The sequence below is a fragment of the Nematolebias whitei genome, chromosome 2 (assembly GCF_014905685.2).
Source record: "Nematolebias whitei isolate Nwh7 chromosome 2, NemWhi1, whole genome shotgun sequence".
Taxonomy (NCBI): Eukaryota; Metazoa; Chordata; class Actinopteri; order Cyprinodontiformes; family Rivulidae; genus Nematolebias; species Nematolebias whitei.
Window position 1 is genome coordinate 24,779,029 of NC_056499.1, and position 5,827 is coordinate 24,784,855.

The window sequence follows — 5,827 nt, forward strand, 5'->3', positions numbered from 1 at the left end:
GTGTGTGTGTGTGTGTGTGTGTGTGTGTGTGTGTGTGTTTTTGCCAAGGCCTGTTCCACTCACTTGTTTAGTCATGCAAATGAGCTCAGTGCAAAATCACTTGAAAGTTCTTTTTTGAAACACATTTTTAAATCAAGGCACATCTGTCTCACTTTTAGCTGTCCATTAGATTTGAATTATTGTGCTTGTTTGGTTTTTCTCACACTACATTATTTTTATTTACCTTTATTTTTTATTATTATTTCATTTCAGGCCTCAGACTCATTTCTCTGCTTCTCGCCCGTCTTCTCTTTTAGTTTTAATCTGAACATGGAATGTAAATTAAGAATAATACAGCTCTGTATAGCCTACATTGTAAGCATGTCCTGTGTAAAAAAAAAAAAAAAAAAATCTAATGTAACAAAATGAACATGTAGTCTGTGAGTTTTACTTTTCCTTTCCTTTTATTTTCTATAAGTTCTGTGAGGATTTGATGTTCAAATGTTTTGTATATAAAGTTAAGAATATGTACATACTTGTGAACCAAATTGTACAAGAAAGTCTATATTTTTGGCTAATAAATGAACTGCTGCAACTTAAAGAATATAGGTTGTTTATTTATTGTTTTGTTGTTGCTTTTTTTATTTACTGTGCTTGAAGTATTTACTGATGCTGCTGTGGCTTGAGGTGCATCCTTTGAGTTTTCTTTTTTCTTTTAATTTTATTACTTTTTTTTTTTTTCTGTGGACAGCCTGGGGCACAGACTTCACCCTCCGTGGCAGTGATAAGTAAATATTCGAGAGGGGATTTATCACACTTCTCTAGCAGAGGGACTCAGGGCTAATTAGCGCATGCGGCATACATTTGGATATTAATGTTGCGGGATTATCCCTTTAAACAGAGGCGTGGCGGTGGCGTTCAAACGCACCATTCTTCCATTAATTTCCCTCTAAAAGTAGCTTTAAAAAGGGGGATAGTTTAGGTAATGAATGGCTGTTTGAAGCATTATTGCTCCAGTCGAGGAAGAAGATGGATTTTATTGGGGAGGGGCTTTTTGTAACTCCCACATCTCATTTTGCTCAATTTGTAAAGCTTTTTTTTTTTTCTTCTCCTCCTCACATACATCATACATTATTTTCTGTCCTCAACCAGAGCTGCTCTGTGGTTTAATTGTAATATATCGCGGCTGTATGACTAATAATAACATCATTTATTTTGCTCGGTCCGTGAAGGGAACATTTGCATGATCAGAGGAAGTTTATGTAAACTTAGTGTTGGAGCTCCCTCTACAGTCGCATGCAGCGGGCCATGTATGCACACACACACTTACACACCCGTTTATAGCCTTGTTTTTTTTTTTAAAGTTTCTACCCAGCTGTGATGGGCATTCGATAATAACATTTTTCACCTATAAATGTGGCACAATTTGGATCGTTTCTCAAGCGTCTGTGCGCCTTTTTGATCCAAACGCAGCACATCACACAACGTGTGCAGCGTTTTGCTTCAAAAGGCCCAGCACGGATTTAAAAATAAAGCAAAAAAAAAGCTTCAAGAAGAAATAAGTTCTGGAATTATCAAAGACACGTTTTATTTTTTTATTTTTAAATTATAAAACCAAACTTTTAACCTATAAATAGATTCAGCTGTTTTCCTTTTTGGCCGATCTGGTGCGTTCAAATACAATTTCATCTTTGTAAATTTGTTACTTTACAGCTTAGTTTCTGAATACACATTTATTCATTCCAGGCCGTCTCCTAATAAAATAAAATAAAAGTAATAAAAGACGAGATGAGATTTTAAAAAAAATCAAAAGAAGTTGAAATAGAAATATAATAAACGAAAGGGGAAGCAAATACTAATAAATTATGTCTAAAAATAATCAAAATGAAAAAAAGACAATTATTTTTTTTTGAATTCCTCTATTTTAAAACAGCCAAAATGAATGAATTTATTTATTTAAAATATTAATATTATATATATTTTAGCTTGTTTATAAATGGTGCAGAGTCCACAGAGTCAGACACACAACTCCTGACAGTCCAAATGTCTGTTAATGTCTCCCTCACAGTAGAGGCAGATGAAAATCGCTGATTCGCCTGATAACCCCCCTCCCTCTGCCCCTCTTACACACACACATGCACGCACGCATGCACGCAGCTTTAAAATGTGCTTTTAAACAAACCTGAGCTCAGCCAAAGGAAAGGACTCTGGAGCCTTTTGGTGCTGCTCTCACCATGTTGGCTTCCTGTCTAATCAATTATCTTCCTATAGAGAACCTCATGATGCATATTCATGAGCAGCATCAGCTGATCGGTGCAGTTCTGTTTTCATCTCTTCTTAAAAAAATAGCTTTACTATAGGTTGATATTTCCTAACGAAAAGTAGCATCTGCTATATTTACGAAGTCAAATTTAGAGACGTTTTTGCCACCGCACATGTTAAATAACACAGATGTTGATCTGTGAGAATGAACTGCTCCCAGCAAAACACACACACACACACACACACACACACACACACACACACACACACAACAAGCCTCCCCCTCTTGATCATGACGTTCCAGCTGAAATGCTGCAGAAGGGCCAGTGATCATGTCTATAGGGCTGAGGGCCTCTCCTGTGATCAGTGCATGAAATTACAGATTAAAATGCCTCGGCAGAAACAAAGTGTAATCACGCCTGCTTATGTCGCCATACGTGTCCAACCTGCTCCCAGTTACAAAGAGCAAATGGAATGCATTAGCTTACATTTTGTTCAGACCATTTTCAGGTTGGGGGGGTGGGGGGGGAGGCACAGTGTGGAACTCATTTCCCTGTTCGTTAAGTGGATGTTCTCTTTGCTTAATGAGCAATAATCAACACTAACTCCTCTTCGTGTTCCTGGGCTGCATGCTGCGTTAAATGTTCAGAGTTTGTGGAGGACAGTGCAGCCGAGCAACTGCCTAAAAGAGAATCGTGATCATTTAGCCAAAGAAGAAAAACAACGGATCAGGAAAAAGGAGTAAAATGAGACATTATGGATGTGTTGTGTTGTTTCAGAGCCAACGTCTTGAGGTAACTGTGCAAAACTGCACCTCAAGATTAAGTTTTGTCAATTTAAGTATAACTCAATATAAACTACAGGCATCCCCCCCCCCCCCCAAAAAAAAAAAACAAAAAAAAAAACAAAACGAGTGATGCACTGTTAAGAAACATCTACTTAGAAAGCAAAAAAAAAATAAAAATCGGAGAAAGATGGAACCATTAAAAGGAAATCTAATCTGTCTTTGAAAGTGCTCATTGATCTGAGGGAAAGTGGACGGAGGAAGCGGGTGACTGAAAGAATCTGGCCAATGGAGCCATCAGAGGAGCCTGTGTGAATGGGGAGAAACCTCGGAGTAAATAAACACAAGAGCAGCGCTTTGGAGGGGGCCAGAGGTGCCCAGTGAAAGAGGAGGCCGCTGCAAATAAAGGGGGTCACTCTTGTGTTTTCACTTTGTCCACCCCTTCTGTCATTGTGGCCCCCACAACCACTCCAACTCCCCCAACCCATCTCCTCCAGCCTGGACGGTTCTGCCACACCCCCTCCTGCCTCAGAGACAGACAAATGTCACCTCCTTTGTGGACCCTGTTGGGCCCACTGTCTTTGTGCAGTGGACTAATCCTTTTATGAGCCACTGTTGACCCCGCCCCCCCATCCTTTGCTGGTCTAGGCCGAGAGAGTCGCTGCCCTATTGTGAGCGCTGCTCCTTACCTGACAGCATGGAGAAGTTGGAATCAGCATGTTCCAAACAGATAAGAGCTGCAGGCGCAGGCCGACAGGCTGCGGCACTGCGTGGCAACAACTTGTTCACAAAGAGAGACACTAGATCTTTACTCCTAACGAACAAGTGCAACTTCTGCGTCTGCTCACACATTTTATGAGGAAGTGCGGTAACAGGTTAAAGAACCGCCCGGGAGCATTCAGCGAGGAGTTGTTCTGCTTCTGTAGGTTGAGCAAAAGACAAAAGGCCCCAGAAGGAGTGACATTCTCTGGAGCTGAAGCAGGAGAAAGGGAGGGCACCGATTTCATGCCTTTTGTTGACGGAGGTTAGGGAGAGGAATTCCTTCATTGCAACCGAAAGGCAACAAGTGGAGAAAGATGGGGGGTGGTGGGCTAGAAGGAAGAGAGGCGTAGGGGTTTTTTGCCGTTCACACAGCTGAAAGATTGTGCTTTTCTCAACCCCTTTCAGATCCTTCGTACAAGCCCAAGTTACAGCGCAATTATGGAAATGCAGCCTTGAAGCCAAGTATAGCCTTCTTTAGTTCCTCCTTGGGACAAAGCAAAGACTTCCACTGCCCCCTCTTTATAAAACATGTTTCAACCTTAAAATGTGCTTGCTCTGACCTTACTTTTAATTCAGATCCAATATATGTAGGTGGCCACAACTCAAAAGTTGTGTTTGAAGAAAATTCAAATAATGTTTTACAATATTTCTAGAATAAAATATCTCATACCTATGCCATGCCAAACTTATGGCATGGCATATGTATGACATTTTAACTAATCTCCACAATAAATGTTCCATCTATGGGACATTTATTGTGGAGATGAGCTAAAATGGTTAAAAACAGAAAGAAAGACAGGGCCTTATAACTATCTTGAAGAGCTGCACGTTTTTTTTCCAGGCTGATATCCCCACGCCGCACCCTTCCCACTCACACTCCACCGACAAAAGCCCAGCAAACCATCAGCTCTGTGCTTTCTCAGCTTTGTACATTAGTCGGTGGTGTAGCACAGAATTTCGCCACCTCGTGTGAACTAATAAGACACATTTTCTCCGACTTTTGAGAGGATCGCACGGGAGTGATGTCTCGACATCGCCCAACACAGCAGAGGCCTTGTACGACATCGTCCTTTACATTCGGAGCACATCTGACAAATGCCAATACTCCGGGTTTCACTCATCACTGTTAATGAGAGGACATATTTTGAACGTTTCCAATATATGTACACACTTCACATTATGAAGGCTCTTTTATTCCAGGGACAACAAGGGTTGGGTGAAGGCAGGGGTGTGTTCCCGGCTCCTAAGGATTGCTTGACTGCTGAAGGGGACTTAATAAATTCTTCCTCCTTGGAACACTGTCAAACAAGTCCTTTCTTACATCTCCCATGAATACATTAGCAGCAAGTTGATTGATTAGAGCCCCCCGTAAGAGGGTGAACCGATGGACCGACTCCCCCTGTGTGATTAATAGACTTTATTAAGAGAGTCCTCTCCTTTTTAATAATGGTAATGTAAAGGAAGCCGTGGTGGAGGTGGAGGGAGGGGTTCAGAGGAAGTCTAACGATGATCATCGGTGCTGTCCCTCTCTTTTATTCACGTCCCCACGTATAGTTTGATTTCACTTCCACTCCCTCCAACAGGCTTTATCCATCACCTCACTATCAGAGCCACACACAGATATGAGGCTCTTTAAAAACTCTTTCACTTTTACTGCCAGCACACTGCTAATTTGAAACTCTCTATGACATCTCACAGGATTATATGAGAGCTGGATTGATTTTTATTCCTGTTAACAGTTTACAGCAAAATGAACTAATCATGAAGAAACATAAAAAAAAAAATGTGTTAGAAATTAAACAGTGTTTCCTGAACTGTGATCAGCTTTGCAAATTTGACCATAGGTTTGAAGATGAAGTACACATCCAGCTGGGGGAGGTGTGGAAAATAACTAAATACATTATTGAAATATTTGACTTAATAATAAAAACTTAATTTGCTGGTGTTTTATTAAAAAAAAAAAAAAAAGAAAAAAAAGTTGTCTTTCCACTGCAGTTTCACTCCATTTCATCTCGTGGACAAACTTTACAATTAATTCCA